This window comes from Martes martes, assembly GCF_963455335.1.
Source record: "Martes martes genome assembly, chromosome: 2".
Classification (NCBI taxonomy): domain Eukaryota; kingdom Metazoa; phylum Chordata; class Mammalia; order Carnivora; family Mustelidae; genus Martes; species Martes martes.
In genome coordinates, this window is record NC_137889.1 from 24,108,947 (window position 1) to 24,127,089 (window position 18,143).

Consider the following 18,143-nt stretch of genomic DNA (forward strand, 5'->3'; position numbering starts at 1 on the left):
TCTTTTGTTGTTGGGGGGGCCCTGTTCACCTAGTTCTTAAGTCCTTTCAGAGTACAATTATTGTATACAGTTATGAATTTGTTGTGTCTGTGGGAGGAGGAGAGTTCAAGGTCTACCTTTGATGACATCTTGAACCCCTTACTATTTCATTTGTATATTTGATCATCTCAAAAGATTATACTTCTACTTTCCTCTTTGGGAATCTAGACATCTGTAATTAGAAAGGCTTCTAAACATTCCCCCACCCTCACCCCACTTTGGAGGTATATGGTTTCCCAGACCTCTGAGGATATTGCAGTTTTAATCAAATTGTTTATTGGCTTTCTTTACTACTGACCGAGGAGTTGTCTTTCTTTGGTCCACCAATCAATTACCACGTGTCTTTCTGCTTTCCAGCTCTGGTTTCTTTTCCATCCTTGTAGATCTTGGCCCTGAAAAGTTCCTGTCATAAAGTTTCAGTGGAATTTTGTAAGAGAATGAAATTAAATGTGTGGAATCTTAGTTTCTTTTTTAAGGCAGTTTCCTCGTCCTGAAGGGAGGTGGCTATATCTCCCATTCAGAAAGCCTCCATACTGTCCTAGAGAATGTGGGGTTCATCTGGGAATTTGGCTGCCTCTGAGGAAGTTTAAAATCAGATTTTTGTTCATAGCTGCATTGTTCTCTGAGACTCAATCTGCCTTCTGGGGACAAGATAAAGGCCCCTGTCCTGAACTGTGACACTGTCTTCTCTCTCTCTCTCTTTTTTTTTCCCCTTCAGTATTTCAGCCTTTATTCTGTGACTATGTGCAACCCCAGTTTGTCCCCTCTCTCAGATAACTTGAATTGAGTGCATGCCTTTCTGAGGTCTCCAGAGCTTATTTTCTGGAGGGCGTCACTAGGACTAGAACTCCTAGAAATTTTCCTATGCCACTATCATATTTCCCATTCTTTTCTTGTCCCTCCAGATGATGGGTTACCTACTTTGCTAGGTATTTTTCAAAGACTAATAATGTTGTTGTTTTTAAATATTTTATTTATTTATTTCAAAGACTAATAATGTTGTAATGCATTATACCTTAAAACCTTTTTGCTTTCAAACAGTAGCTCTTTTTATTTTTTTAAAGATTTTATTTATTTATTTGACAGACAGAGATCACAAGCAGGCAGAGAGGCAAGCAGAGAGAGAGGAAGGGAAGCAGGCTCCCTGCTGAGCAGAGAGCCCGATGTGGGGCTCCATGCCAGGACCCTGGGATCACGACCTGAGCCAAAGGCAGAGGGTTTTCTCTCTCTCTCACTCTCTTTTTTTTTTAAAATTTCCTTTCAGCATAACAGAATTCATTGTTTTTGTACCACACCCAGTGCAGAGGCTTTAACCCACTGAGCCACCCAGGCGCCCCAAATAGTAGCTCTTTTATACCTGTAGTTCAAGGAGTAATAAAGGTGGAGTATTCAGACAGTATTTTAGACTGAAGATTTCTTCTTTGGCATCTGTTTATGTAAAGCCACCCTAGGAGAATATTTTTTGTGTCTTTATTCTCATTTGGGAGCTAAACTAGCTAATTCTATTGAGGGTAAATTAATGTAAGAGTAGAGTTTTTGTATTCCTAAGAGAAGATGCTGCTTTGACGATTTGGTTCTGCAGGGTTTCAATGTATTGATATTCTAATCTCGCAGGAATCAACTGGATTTCATGGAATTTGGAGTCAATTGAAAAACAATCTGTTGGAATCATTTCATGAATTCAGAGCATTCAGAGAAAAAGTGTTTGCTCAGCTATGGTGATTGAAAAATTGAAGAAAGCTAGAGTAATATGTTATGCTTGCTTATATGCTGCTCTGATGCCAGTTCAGAATAAAAGCTGAACTTTGGTTTTGAAAGCCACCATGGAAAGTGGAAACATTGATTGTAGATTGCTGAGTGATGGAGTATTATTTTCTTATTCAGAAATAGAATCATCCTTGCTTTAGTGGTCTGGGGAGATAGCATCAATCCTTACTATTGCAATAGAGGCCAGTTGCTTTCTTTCTTTCTTTCTTTTCTAAATTTTGAAAAAGTAAATATTTAAATGGGTAATACAGAAAAGTTCTTGCCAGTTTTCCTCTGTGGGTGATGGCTAGGAGTTACAGGAGAGTCAGGCAGAATTCTCATATGAAGAAAAAAAATATAGAAATTATATGTAATCCTATTAAAAAAAAGAAAAAAAAGAAATTATATGTAATCCCTTTAAAGCAAGGACATTGGAATTCTTGATTTGCAATTGGCCAAACTGAGCAAACTTTTCTCTGAAAAGCCATTTTAAGAGAAAAAAAAATTATGAATTTTCTTAAGCCCTGTGATTAGAGTGTAATATGTATTTATGTTCCCCCCAGGCACCACACAATAAAAATGGTTAAAACCTTTAGTCCTTTTAGTAGTTCACAGTTTTATTGCCAAAGTTATTTTGTAGATTTTATGCTTAAAGCAAGGTCAGTGTATTGCACTGTATAAATTATTCTAAGTAATTGCTCAGTTATTTTATAGCTTAGTCACAGGATTTTTTCATTATTAAACGTAGCCTTTCCTTTAAAGTTAGGATGAGAAGGGCAATATAAATCACAGGGCAGCTTGCCATTGGGGGTTTTAGCTTTACCTGTGATAAGGGTTTAATAACAATCTGGCCCAGACACCAGTTCCCTCTCAATTACCTTTCCACATGGGCATTAGTTCACACTGTTTATTAAAAACTCCCCTTGTAGTTTTTAAATGGAGTGTTTCAGATTAATGGCCCCCATGGAGTTTAACTTCATTGCACTTCATTAAAGCTAGATTGTACAAAAGGTTACTTCAATTAAATCCAGAACACGACCTTAAATCTGTATAGATTTTTTCAGAAAATGTGATAAAATTGCTCTGCCAATCCTTTGAGATTAACAAGGCAACATCCCTTTCAGTAACTGAAGTGCAAAACTTGTGAGCCTGTTCTGAATTTTCATATTGCTGTACACTTGGATTTTACAAAATTAGAAGCCAATCCATGGAAAGAGTCTGGAGTTATAAATGGATCAAGTTACAAGAGAACAGACCCACCACATGGGACCAGAGTTTGTGAAATCTTTAGTTACGCTTAAATAGATACTTTAAGTCTGGTACTTTAGGAAAGAATATTTTTGTTTCCCACGTAATAAAAATATTTTTCTAAATAGCTTGGTTTGTGTCTTCCAGCACAGAAAGTGATATAAAATTTTCTGAGAGGTTTTCTCCCTTGGCTACTCCAAACTGTAAAGCATAGCTTGTGGCAGTTCCTAACCATTGTTTCCTCTGAAAATTCATGGTAATTGGAAGCATTAATTACCCATCCTACACTCTGAGAATGTAGCCTCATTATCTTGAGGCAATGTGTGAATTGATGCTCATTAACACTGTAAGTCAATAGCTCAATTTTATCTTTTTGTGGGTTTCAAGTGACTGGATGAAACCAGCCCAGATCCATTTTCTCCTCTTTTTGGATAGATGAGATGTCAAAGTAGTATATTCTCCCAACCAGTAGTTGTATCATGCTTATAATTTTAAGAACTCTTATATTGTAAATGATTTTAAAAATTGTATTGATTTTTATTGTTAAAAAAGGTTAAGTTGAAAATTACTAAGTGGTACTATTATTTTTTGTCTTTGTATGTCATAGCTGTGGCATTTCTTCCTATTTCTGAATTTGTATTTTTGCTGTTCTGCTTTTTAGCTGGTATCTTTTGCTCTTTGTCTAGATTTTGTGTACTTTCTTTGACGGAACGTGGCATTTACAAAGGGATGCAAAATAATCTAAGCATGTATTCAAATATCTCACATATGTACCTGACAATATTCACAGCACACTTGTGCACAAGGTTAGTACTAAGCACAGGGAGATGAGGTGATGTTATCTGAGGAAAATGACACAAAAACCCTTCCACTGGATAACGCTCACATGTAAATAACTCCTTTGGGTGAAGACACTGAAGCACTGAGTTTAAATATGTTATTGTATGAAGGATGGCTGAGCCATCAAATGTTAGTTCATTAAACTAGCGTGTTACCTATTTGGACCCTCAGGGAATAATCACAGAATGAATATACTATATTTTGATTTAAAGAAATTGGCAAGTTGAGAACATGTGGTCCTAGAGAAAGAGAGCCCCATCTTGGAGTCACAGTGGTACAAGGATTTCCGGGCTACCAGAAGAGAGCATGAGGACTCTGGATACCAGGTATTTGAAGTGAACTGAAAGCAAACTTTTCTTATTTTAGAATTTGGTTTGGGACCATCGACACATAGTGTAGCTTGGCTATTCTCAAAGTATGGTTTGGAGAACCTTGGAAATTCTTGAGACCCTTTCGGTAGATCCAATAAGTCAACATTTTCACAACAATATCTAAAGTTCATTTGCCTTTTCCTTGTTCTCTTCTGAGTATACAGTGGAGTGGTATAACAGACTGAATAGAGAAGCAGATAGGGGAATCTAGATGTCTTCTACTAAACAAGATATTAAAGAAGTGTGAAATATGTGAAAATAATGGGCTCCTCTGACTATTCTCTTTTTGTTTTGAATGATATTTTTCATAAAATATGTTGCTTATGTTAATATGTAATGAATTTATTATTGTTATAAACTGAATTAGTATTTGAAAAATTATTAGTTTTAATTTTTAAATGTGATTTTAGTATGGTAAATATCAATAAGTATTAATTAAATAAACAAAAGTTCTTTGAGGCATTTAACATTTGAGTATAGTGGACTTTTTTTCTAGAGAGAGAGGGTGGGGAGAGAGGCAGCGGGAAAGGGAGAGAGAATCTTAAGCAGACTCTGTGCCCAGTATAGAGCCTGATTCAGGGTTCTAACTCACAATCCTGAGATCATGACCGGAGCTGAAATCAAGGGTGTGACTCCACTGACTGAGCCCACCCAGGAGCCGAATGTGTAATGGGCTTCTGACCAAAAGGTTTGTGAGATACTCTTCTAGGTGATGAAGACTCCTCCATACTACAGTTTGCCGTATGTTCAAGAATTTCCTGTATGGAATGCTGGCACTTGGAATTTTGATGTCCTAGGAATATCTTTATGCATGTACTTTTTCAAATATGGTTGGGGGAGAAAAAATTTGCTAAATGGCGCGCTTTTTAAAAACCATTAGAGTAAATATAAAGAAAGATGTTTGTCGCTATGGGAGTGGTAGGGAATAAGTAAGAAATAGAGGAATTAAAAAGAAGAAGTTGAGAGTGTCAAACAGGCTTACTCCTCACTTTCTTTTGGGGTAATTAGAATTTTTAGCCACTGAATTAGAATATTTAGCCACTGAAAAGATTTTAGAGTGAAATATCAATTTGTATCAGACTTAATTAAAATTGAAAAAGAATATTTGGAACTATAATGTCTTAAATGAGTACAGATGAGCAGTTGCAAGTTGTGACCTGTCAGTTGAGAATTGGAAATAATTGGATTCCTTGCATTGGTATGAGGCATGGAGGTGACATTATGTAGTGATGTGGAGAGTGACTGGAGCAAACAGCAAATGGAGCAAAACCAGCTCATACAATGGATGATTAGAATTCAGCAGTACTATTGAGAAAAGTTTGCCATATGATTAAGCTTCCCAATTCAACACTGACTAGAATATGATTGGCTTTACTTTCAGGTAGGAATCAATTGGATAATCCCACTGAAGCACTCTGCCTTGGTTGACATATGCCCAATCCTTGACCATGAGCAAAAATCAGAGATGGAGTACCACTATATCAACTTCTACTAGACATAGGATGGAGAGGCAGGAGAAATAGTTCCCCACATGAAGTGATGCCTTATTCTCAGAAAAAAGGAGAAGAACAGAGCAGAAAACAAACAACCTTAGTCAAGTCCTACATAACTTGGCAATTGGATTTTTACAATAACTTCTCCACTGGTCTTTCCGCTTTAGTTATTTCCATCATTACCAGATCAATAATCTCTCTAAACCTGTTAAGTCATAACAACTTTGAAGTTTATATGCTATACATTAGGTCTCCAGGACTTATTTATCTACTGGTTGCCACTTTGTACCCTTAAATAATGTCTCCCTAGTTCCCTCACCTCCATTCACCACCATTCTATTCTCTGTTTTTATGTTAGATTCCACACACAAGTGATACAATATTCTTGGAGAGTGATCTTAATTTCCTTGTTTCCAAGTTGTTAGAAGAACATCTTATTTTTTTTTCTTTCTTCAACAATTGAAAAACAAATTGTTTTTCAACAATTACTATTTGACCTTTGTAACAATCCTGTTAGGATTGAATCACCCCTAATAGATAAGGAAATTGAGGCTTAAAGCATTAGAAAATTTGTCCAAATTCATGCAGAGTGATTAGGTAAACCAGCATTCAAATTAAGATATTCTTAATACAGGCTTGCCTGTTGGAAGACCATTTCTTTATATCCACTAGAACATATAGCAAAGTGCTGGGATCATTACAGGTGCTGAATGTGTATTTATTTAAAAATTAATGAAAATCCCTCTATGAAAACAAAATGAAACAAATTATTAGTACCACAAGGCAACATTCACTGTGAAAGACTAGGACAGGCTTTTTGTACCTCACTGATAACTCTGTCAAGCTACTAAACTAATTTCAGTTTTATGATTTGGAAAATGAGCATCATAATTCTTCTTGATGTGAATTAGTCAGGGTGTGACTGGACCATGAAGATTCAAGAGAGTTTATTGGAATGGTCATGAGTCATAGTCATAGTTGTGAGAGTTTAGGAAGATAAAAAGCAGGAAGATTAGGATCACAACAAGGCTTTCAAGGTCATAGAGTTATAATGGAGATGAGAACCTTGGATAGATCCCTGATCTACAGCAACTGTTAATTGTGAGAAAAACCTTCTTCCAGATTACCATCTTTTATTTACATTTAGGCTTTTCTGGGTGACTCTCACTCAGAATTCTCTGGCTTCAGGATTATTTCTGAGTTTGAAGGAAGAGTGTATCAATGAAGTACTCATTTGCAGATATCAGAAATCAACTCTGGCTAATTTAAGTATAAGTTTACTAGAAGAAATATTAAAAGAATCAATTACAAGTCTCGAGAACCATACTCAAAATATGCAGGAACTCAGTGAAACTGGGCAGCTTTGAATAGCTGCTTCCTTGATGCTGCTGTGCTATTAACGCTACTGTTACAATGGCTTTACAGAATCTCTACTATCCTCCTAGCTTTGCATCACTTTCTCCAGATCCTATACCTGGGCAGAAGCTCTGATTGGTCAAGTCTTGGTTATGTGCTTCTGCTCTAGCTTCCTGGGAGCAAAGAGATCAGATATCTGCTCTCTCTTTGACTTCTGTAATGGGAAATGTTCCAGGTAGAAAGTGTGGGTGCTGCTTTTTTTTTACTTAATGTATTTTGATTACTCTTTTCTTTGAACTTCAAGATTCCCACTCTTTGAAGAGCTGGGTGAGCTCTTGAGTCAGCCTTGGCCTTTGTCTTTCTATTTCTTTCCACCTACCTACCATGTATAACTACATGGTAGTTATAACTACATTATACTACATGGTAGTTATAACTACATTATACAACTATAAAAGTTGTAGTTAAGGTTCACTGAGTTTGACAAAAGTCCAATGGTCACAACTCAGTTTTGGTTTTAGTACTCTGCTTACTTTCCAGGTCTCTGGTTTGACTTAGGTTTATAATTCTAATATTTCTTACTTTCTTGCCAGCTCATCAATGTACTTTAAAAATATTTAAAGATATTGTATCTACTATTTTATCAGTGTGCATATCTGTATTTATATAACCATACATGGAGAAATAGGAGTTAGGACTAGTTTTTGTAATTGCTGTGTTAAAAAGAATTAAAGTGTACATATGGGAGGTAATGAAAAAAATGATTCCTGGAGGTGAAAGGAGGAGGAGGGAATGTATTTAAGTAAACAGGCTCATGTGATGAATCAATAAGGCCAAAGGGCTATTAATCAATGCTCAGTAGACAGAGCCAAATATAAACATCACGACATACTTTATTTGGATTATTTATTGTGAGCCTAGTATTTCTTCAATTTAAGCACTTCCTTATAGAATAATACCCCAAGCACACACAGACTGGTGAGATGAAAGAGCCAGAGCATAAAAATCTGAATATAATAATCATATCAAACCAATAGTATGCATTAGAGTTTAGTGCCATTTTTGGGATCGGCACCTATCTGAACTCTCAGCTTATCTCTTTGGGCTCTGCAGCCCAAGAAGACCTCCACAGTAGATCTTCATGTTGAGAGCCATGCTGAAGTCAAATGTGAATCCTGAAGTTAACTTCCTTTAATGACAACCAGAAGATCAATGGGAAGAAAGTGTTTCTATTTCTTTAAGTGGTAGGATTGAATTTGGTCACTTCTCACTAAGTTAAAAGAAAGTCTAGTTAATGGAAAGTATTGATGAAGAAAAACATAATTCAGTATGTTGTCAAATTGTTCTGAACTTGCCATAATGGCTTCAGAGGAACCCTTGACTGAACTCTCATCTCTGTAATTCTTGTGTTAGATTTGTCAGTATAGGCATGCTCTCTTATGTAAGCATGAACTGCCACACAAACTCTCCATGCTTCTGTTACCCATATTCTGTATTTTGTAAACTTGTTGTGAGACTTTAAATACTTATAAAACTTTTATGTATAATACCTACTGATGCTAATTGATATAATAATTGATGCTAAATTGATACAATTCATTGATTCTAATGTAGGATGGATTTTTCATTGTTCTGCCACTTAAATGATCAACTGAGCAGAATGCATCATGTAGTATTAAATAGCACTGTTGAAAATGCCAAAGGTCAAATACATGCCTTTCCCCCTGTAATATGTGTAGTTATGTTTCATTTAACCATCAATATGGGAATATAGAAATGACTTTTCCAGGTAAGTTACCTCTTAAAGAACTTTAACTTTTTAAAACTTGACTTGTTTGAATGGAAACCATTTTGAATTGCATTGCCCACCTCCTGAATTTATAGATAAAAGCACAAGAAAGCATAAAGATTAATCAAATCCATGTTTCCATAACACACATCGTCTTCCTTATAAATAGAGGATATTGAGTGAAATTTAATATTTATAAAATGCCCTCATATTATTAGCATAAACACTATTATCACACCATTCTGTATGATGAAATATACTCAGAAGTTTGTGAGATGTGGATGGTTCAAACTTTTATTTACATGCTTGCAGAAAATACGGAAAGCAGAGAAGAAAACAAAGATGACTAGAAGCTCATAAGGCAGACATAATTATTTCTTAATAAAGTTAATATGATACTGTCTATATGCTTTTCTAGTACATTCTTAACTTTTTAATATATCGTGAACATTATCTCATAGCCTTTGATTGTTTTAATTGACTTACATTCTAATGGTCACATAATATTTCATTTCATGGTGGTACCTTCATTTTCCTAATCAATCTCCCATTGGTAGACATTTACATTTTCTCAATATTTAGCTATTACAAGGAATGTTGCAGTGAATATCTTTGTACATGAATCTCAATGGACATCTTAATCAGTTAACATATTTAGCAAGAGTTCATGGAGCACTGACAACATGTTAGGCAATATTCTAGGTGTTTGGAATACAAAAGAGAATAATCCTTGCCCTCATAGACTTTATATGCTAGTAGAAAAGACTGACAAAGATCTAGTCCATAGTAACTACTTTCAGAAGATAGTGACATGTTTTGTGAGGCAGTGGCTCACAAACTTTTTGTTCTCAGGACTCCTTTACATACCTGAAAATTATTGAGGACCCCTAAGAGCTTTTGCTCTTATGGTTATACCTATTTATATTCACTATATTAGAAATTAAGCTGAGACATTTAAAAAGATTTATTTATTAACTCATCTAAAAATTATAAATTCAATACACTTTAAATAATAATTTTTATAAAAATAACTGTATATTCCAAACACTCCCAAAATAGTGAGAAAAATGGAGTTGTTTTACATTTTTGTAAAATTTTTTAAGTCTGATTAACAGATGGCAGCTGGATCTCATACCTTTCTATACACAATCTGTTGTGTTAATGGTTTTGGTTGTATTAGAGAAAACTCAGCCTCATATACATATATAATTAGAAAAAAGAGCATTTTAATAACTTTTTGACATATTTATGGGCATTCTTCTTTGATAATTCACATAAATTAACTAGTGGAAGCTTTTCAGAAGTTAGTTTCAGTGTGGAATCTGAAGCTATATCGATAAACTTTTATACTATTATATTAAAACCCACTGTTCTATCTTGAACTTTGAATGGATTTGTTATACATGCGTGATTTTGTAATGTTATACATTGGTCATTTTGAAAATATTGGTTTATGACTTATGCAGATCTTCCAAATATTGTTCCATTTTAAAATATTATACTCCAAAATCACGTTCATTTCTATTATCACCAATATCATTGGAAAAATCTTGAGGTATTGGGAAGCTTTCATCTGGAGATGTATTGTTGGCAATAAACACTCTCCTTGAAGTGAGAGAGCCACTTTATTTAATTTCTGTGAATATGTGTGTGAAATGCCCAATTCTCAATAACCATAGTTCATTTGCCATTCTTTCAACTAAAAATGTTTCCTTAGAGTGCTCGCTTCGGCAGCGCATATACTAAAACTGGAACGATACAGAGAAGATTAGCATGGCCCCTGTGCAAGGATGACACGTAAAAATGTTTCCTTAGAAAACACTGGCTAGGGACGCCTGGGTGGCTCAGTGGGTTAAAGCCTCTGCCTTCGGCTCCGGTCATGATCCTGGGGTCCTGGGATCGAGCCCCACATCGGGCTCTCTGCTCAGTGGGAAGCCTGCTTCCCCCCCTCTCTCTGCCTGCCTCTCTGCCTACTTGTGATCTCTGTCTGTCAAATAAATAAATAAATAATCTTAAAAAAAAAAAAAAGAAAAGAAAACACTGGCTAGCTAAGCTCACAACTTGAACAATCACGCAAGTGATTTTCTTTAAGGTGATTATCTCAATTAAATGTGCAACAGAAGTGCTTTATGTATTTTTCTCATTTCATCACATAGGATATTAAAATAACCTGTGCCCAAAGATTGAATTTGATAAACTTGATAATGTATGTTATGTTGCATCTTTAAGGTAATCCCTAAGTCTACTGAACATGTTTTCCTATTATGAGTGCTTGGAGGTGGAAAATACAATGACTGTTAGCAGAATTTGCTGCCTCTGCCTTGGTGTGTGCTAAGTTTCCTAGCATTTTACCTGTCATTGCTATTGTAACATCAGTGTAAATGTCAACACTGGAAAAAGCAAATATTTCTTAGTACTATTATGAAATAATACTTGCTTAGCCCTAAAAGAGTCTTAGGGACATCCATGGGTTGGTGGACCCCACATGGAACACTACAGTCCTGGCGAGCAGCCATAGAGTACCTCTTCCTTTCAAGATAGGTGGTTTATTGCTTTTTGTTATTTTAAGATCAGGAGAAGCAGTTATTCAAGCATTTGGTTTAACTTTTGTAATTCTAACACTAAAAAGAGTTTTTGATAATTGTCTCTGTTGGAGTTTAAAAAACAAAATATGTAATAATGACTATTTAAAAGAATAAGTGTAACAATAATAACATAATTTACTGAATGCTTATCATGATCAAGACACTGTTGTCAAACTCTACATATACTTCGTTTAACACACAAGGCAACCTTTATAATAGGTAGGTACTATTTTTGTTTCCATCTAACAATAAGGAATTTAGTTAGTAATGGGGTTAAATAATTTACCCAAGTTTCTTTTAGCTAGTAAGTGGCAAAGCCAAGCATCCAACTCAATTCTTTTTAACTCAAAGACCAGTTCTATTCATCACTGCCTAAAGTTACTAATAGAATATTTTATATCCTAATTACCTAAATGAAAATTTGGTATTCTTCCAAGCATACATATTAGTTTATCATGGACTTCTCTAAATATAATCATTCAAGTATTATGTCCTCCAGGAAGTCTTGTTGTCTATTTGACCTAATTTAAATTTCCCATTTTAGGGTTTTAATGGTTTCATTTATTACCTTTATCAGTTTCCCATTATTACTGTTATTCTTATCCCTCCCATAGTCTCACTTATTATAAGCTCCTTTAGGTCAAGTATAACATCATATTTAACATCTTAGTCATCTCTTAGAGTATATATGGAAATTAATCATTGCAGCAATAGTCTCCTACCCACTAACACTCTGTGAGCTTCAACTCAGCTGTGTGATAGATTGCAAATTGTCATAATCCCTTTGGATTTCCTGTCATCAGGAAGTAGAGCATATTTTGTCCCCCCCTGGATCTGGTCTGACCTTGTATTCACTTTGGACAACAGAATGCAGCAGAAATGATTTGTGCAAATTCCAGGCCTGGGCCTCCAGGTTCTGTTTTCTCCAAGAAGCTGGCCCAGCCACCATGTGAATAAACCCTATCTAGCCTGTTGGTGGATGAAATGTCCTGTGGTACAGAGGTAAGTCATCCCAGTTAAACCATCCTAAACCAGTCAGCCCCTGGCCAACCATGCAGCTGACTGTAGTTGTATGAGTGATCAGCCAAGATCAGCTATGTCTGGCTGGGATTGTCAGAGCTACTTTGATAAAGGTGGCTCAAATTGCCAACTCACAAACTGTAAGCTAAATAGAGGTTGTTGTGTAAGTCAGGGTTCTTCAGAGAAACAGAACCAATAGGATGTGTGTATTTATATGTATGTGTGTGTATATATATGCACGGATATATGTGCGCATGTATATAAGACATATATATAAGTCATATATATATAATATATATTTTATATACATATATTGGGTGGACTTATTTTAAGGAATTGGCTCATGTGATTATGGGGCTGGCAAGTTTGAAATCTGCAGAATACATTGTCAAGCTAGAGACCTAGGAAAGAGCTGATGTTTCAGCTTGAGTCCAAAGGTAGTCTAGAGGCAGAGTTCCCTTTTCCTTAGACATTAGTCTTTTTTTCAGCCTTCAGTTGATTGGACGATGCTCACCAACTTAATGGAGAGTAATCTGCTTTCCTCAGTGTCTACAGATTTTCATGTTAATGTTAATCTCATCTAAAAAGATACCTTCAAAGTGACAGACTGGTGTTTGACCTAAAATCTGGGTCTATTGACTAGCCATGTTGACACACAAAGTGACCATCACAAACCCCAGGTTTAGAATGTTTTTTAGGGGACAAAAACTATCTGATCTACTTTGTATCCGTCATCTCTGCTGATATCTGAAACTTGCATTCAGCAGTCTTCAGAATTATTCAGGAAAGAGTTACAAACTTTACTAATTTCAAAAGAGAAAATAATTTTCTACTCCACAAAATTTTAAACTTTGAAATATATATTAATAAAGGAAATAGTTACAAATGTTGGCAATAGTTTTCTATAAACAAACTTCCTCTCTTTGTGACTTTAGTTGAATAAGACATACGTCCAAGAGCAAATCAAAGCAAATATGTAATTGTCTTTCCTGAAAGGACGTTTGGTTTTTGTGTAGAAAATTCTTTTATTTCTTATCTAGTAAATGTTAATTGACCTCCTTACTTGTTCCATGCCAGACCCTGTGCTAGACATTCCCTCTCAGCATTAATCTCTTCTCTCTGGGTTCAGAAGTAAACCAGAACATCTTGTTCCCATAGGAGTTCATTCTTTTCTTAAAACAATTTGCTGTTTTTATGTTCTGTCTCTATTCTGTGTGTTTAAGTACTTTCACTAGAATAATGTGCATTGGCTGTTCTCATGGAAGAAATTGCTCTTTTTTCCCCTCACTCCAAAAACAGTGTAGTATTGAACTGGTCCAGCACAGTCCTTCTTGCCAGTTCTTTGTTTCTTCATTTTGTTCACAGATCTCTTGAGGCAACGATTACAAGCAGTGCATTGTTTGTGTTTCTGCCTTTTGGCAGCAAAAAAGAGTTTAAAAACACTCCAGTAAGGATATTTCCCGTGCTCTGAAATAAAAGAACTAGATGAAAGTGCTACTCGCTTGAGATCTGCAAAACTTTCCAACTGCAGCTAAATCTTGGCTTTTGGCTCTTCTTCAGTTCAGAAACAAGGGAATCTGCCTTCTTCCTTGAAAATTTCTCATTTGACTATAAACATTCTAAATGTATTATGCTATCTTTGAGACAAAATTTATGTTAGAAAGTAGATCAAATTCTAATAAGAACCACGTACAGGAACCTTAATGTGTGGTTATACTGGCTGAACACTTTGCAAACCTTATCTAATTTAACCCTTATAAAAATTGTGTAAAAATTAGGTATTGTGTAAAAATTAGGGAAAATGAACAATAATAATTTGTCTAAGGGTACTTAGCTAGTAAGTGGCAGACTGGGCATGAACAACTGAGTCTGACACCAAGGCCCAGGGTCCTGATCACTGCATTAGACAGTCTGACAAGATCAACAAACCAGAGCACAGATTACAGGTGCTGGTGCACTTCCAGCTCAGTGGTTAAGATGCAGGTCATAGACCAAGACTGCCTCCGGTCAGTTCTTTGCTGCTTTACTAATTAGCTATTATTTACTCACTCTATGTCTCAGTTTCTTTCTCTTTAAAATGAGGATAATGCCTTTTTCTTGGGTTGTTATAGGGATTAAATGAATTAATACATGTAAAGTGCTAATACTGCTCGGCACATACTAAATACTCTCTAAGTGCTACTTATTCTTGTAAAAATGCATGAATCTTTTCAACAGGATACCAATTTTGGGGTTTCCTGTGCAGCTACATCAATAATCTTACATTTAGTTGTGAGTGACTTTTAGATTCAAGTTGTTTCTATGTGATACCGAAGGACAAAAAAAAGCCAGTTTGGAAATAAGTCAAACTAAATCCCAAGTCAACGAAAATATTAGACTCATTATTTGATGTTCTGAGAAACAAAAGCAGGAACACTTTTTTTTCCTTAAATATTTATCTATTCATTTGAGAGAGAGAAAGAGAGAGCGCAAGCAGGAAGGGCAGAGGGAAAGGGAGAGAGAATTCCAAGCAGACTCCATGCTTCATGATCAACCGACTGTCCACCTAAGTGCCCTGCAGCAACACTTTTTATAACACAGCTTTTTAAAAGTCTTTCTGTTAGTTGCATAATTATGACAAAGGCAAACTTCAATTTATTAAGCAGAAAGAGGAAGGAAAACTGGTAGGGAAGTCAAGACTTTTTCACTGTGGTTCCATACCATGCCCTCTCTAACGGTAATGCAGAGAGTCTTGGAGCAAATTGTGGAGTGGTCAAAATGATAGGAGTTAAGCATGGGTTCTTTTCCCAGGAGTGCCCAAGAGTACCTGTGCATCTTAAACAAATCAATTATCCTATAATTCAGTTTTTCCTGTTGTAATTGGTGAATTAAAGTTTTTACTTAACTGCTGTCTGAGAAGGTCTCAGAGCACTTGTCTAATGGGCACCTTCTAAGTGGTTTTGATATATAGAATAGAAACATGGGGCTGGCTGGAGCTATATATATATATATATATATATATATATATATATTAGAATGTTCAATATAATAGTAATTTCATATTATTAAATGTGTATATTTTCAAAAGGCAGTTACAGTTTCAATAACAACTTTTCTTTATACTCTAGAAAATTGGAAAATACAAAAAACATTAAGAATAAAATAAAAATCATTGTAACCACACATCTTATATCAATCTTATATATATTGGTGCATTCATCTCCAGTCAAAGATTTATTTATTTATTTATTTATTTAATTTTTAAGTTGTTGTTTTAAAGTGTTCATGTGGCTGGATGATTTCCGAAGATACAGGATAAAATGAAAATCTGGTTATTCATGTCAGCCCCTAGAATGGAGTTAAGTGGTACTTGATGCTACTTATTTTATCCTAAATTAAAAAATATATATTTTGAGCTGAAATAAAGGTAGAATTTGTTAACCTGAAAGAACACCTCTGAGACTTGTAAGTCAAAATAATGCTGTATTGGCCATTCTGACACGGAAGGTGCTGGTATTCTTGACTTCCCAGGAAAGCACACCAGAGCCAGAGCTGGAGCTGGAGGCAGAGGGTAGCTGGATCTGGAGTGGGAGCCCGAGCAGGAGCAAGAACTGCATCCAGAGGGGGAGGTGGAGACAGCCCAGAAGCTGGATTACATGGAACAGGAAAAACTATAATTTCGTATAGATTATAGGTTGGAGAAGTCATTGCTACTATTCTACTATTGGATTTAAAGTTGAGATGGTAACATACAAGAGCCTTGGATTCCAACTCCAGGATTTAGGAGGACAGAAAACTATCAGTCTATACTGGGGATGTTATTATTCAAACACAGATGCAATCATTTCTGAGTAGGTAGTTGTAATGGAGACCGAACTGGCATTCCCAAATGAGAATTAGTTGCCATACTGGAGGAAGAAGAGTCAAGGAAATCCATTTTAGTGATGTTTGCAAGTAAATAGGACACGGAACAGGTCATGACTCTCAGAGATGGCAAGTTTACTTGTGTTACCTGGTGGAAGGATGGAAAATGGCAACTATTCAAAACTTCAGCAACCAAAGGCATTGGCCTTGATGAGGCAATGGAAGGGTTCATTGGAGCATTAAAGAGCAGACAATCATTCAATCAGTCTGCACCTCTGTAATGAAGACTATATCACATTTCTTTTTGGAAATGTGTTAAGTGTGCTTCATGCTACTAAATGTTAAAAACGTGTGATTGTTGACATATACTAGTGACTGCAATATTTGTAATAAACATAAAGAGTATTTGGTTGGGAGGGTAACTCACCATGATTGAACCAACTAAATGTTCAGTGTAATGTAAAATCCTTCCTTGCTTTCTTGTCTTTAGTATATATTCTATTTGTATGGAATTCTTATTTAAATTGAGTCCCACCAAAGAATGTACTCTTATTGAGGAAAAGACCCTCCTATTTTTGAATTGCAGTTGCAGCTTGTTTGCATAAACACTAATAAATATCTTAACTAAAAAAAAAAAGGCTGAATTATCAAACAGTTTAAATAATAATAATGTGAAGAGGAGTTGTAATTATGCATAAAATATCATGATTGTGTCACTTTTGGTTAGGCAGTTTCCTGCTGGGGGTGGCACTTCTAGAGGTGGTGATCTTTGAGGACTGACAACCCTGTGAAAAAATAAAGACATGAAGCTTGACAATGGGTCTTGGAGTTCAGGTGCCTTTGGGGCACCATCTCCAAGCCCTTAGGGAATATCTAAACAACCTTGTGGTGTAACCCAAACTTTTCAATAAAAGATAAGATGTATGTCTCTCATGAATGGCTGGCAATGTCAGATTTGGTTGTCCAAGTGGCAATAGCAGTGAAGTTACAGTTATCATCTGATGCCACACCTGCCCTGAAGCCACACTGTGTCTAATTCTCAATAACCTCTTCTCTTGAGCTAACAAATAAGCATAATTTTGCTTAAGGTTAGATTTATGAAAAATAACTCACTTCACATTTTTTTTCCCATCCATTCTTCTGGGGGTCTACGGAGAAGCTTAACAATGAAGATTTTGTATAAGGCAAGATGGTATCAAACTTCCCCTTTTGGGGCACCTGGGTGGCTCAGTGGGTTAAAGCCTCTGCCTTTGGCTCAGGTCATGATCCCAGGGTCCTGGGATCGAGCCCCACATCAGGCTCTCTGCTCAGTAGGGAGCCTGCTTCCCTTCCTCTCTCTCTGCCTGCCTCTCTGCCTGCTTGTGATCTCTGTCTGTCAAATAAATAAATAAAATCTTTAAAAAAAACAAAAAACAAAACAAAACAAAAAAACCTTCCCCTTTTGGGGCAGTCTGTGATGAAGTCTGTTATGCCAGCTGGCAGTTATAACTTCTGCTTGTTTTCCCAGAGCAAGCCAGACCCTTTATTTACCATAATCATAACAGACCAGCCTATCCATTATGTTTCTAGGATGTCTTTAGAGCTCAGGGCCACTGTGTTCTTCACAGCACAATTCACGTCCATAATTTGGGATGTCTGAGATACTCTCATAGGAAAATAAATTACAGTGTCAAGTTAATGACTTGTACCTGAGCTCAGAGAATGAACCGTGAGGTCAGTCAGGGCAACAGGTGTGGGCTATCATTGCATTTAGTAGGTTATGCTTCCATACACAGTGCCTCAACATTGGAACATAAATTTCTGAACACTGGAC

At 36.0% G+C, this 18,143-nt stretch overlaps 1 pseudogene across 1 annotated transcript in view; it reads left to right on the forward strand.

Moving 5' to 3' along the window:
* The window catches only part of LOC308338228 (ADP-ribosylation factor-like protein 1), a 28,409-nt pseudogene extending 11,798 nt beyond the window's left edge, over positions 1-16,611 (forward strand). The window contains exons 2-3 of the transcript in view: positions 13,853-13,934; positions 16,154-16,611. The product of the transcript in view is annotated as an ADP-ribosylation factor-like protein 1 (transcript). The remainder of the gene's footprint in view (positions 1-13,852; positions 13,935-16,153) is intronic.
* Positions 16,612-18,143: the final 1,532 nt, after the last annotated feature.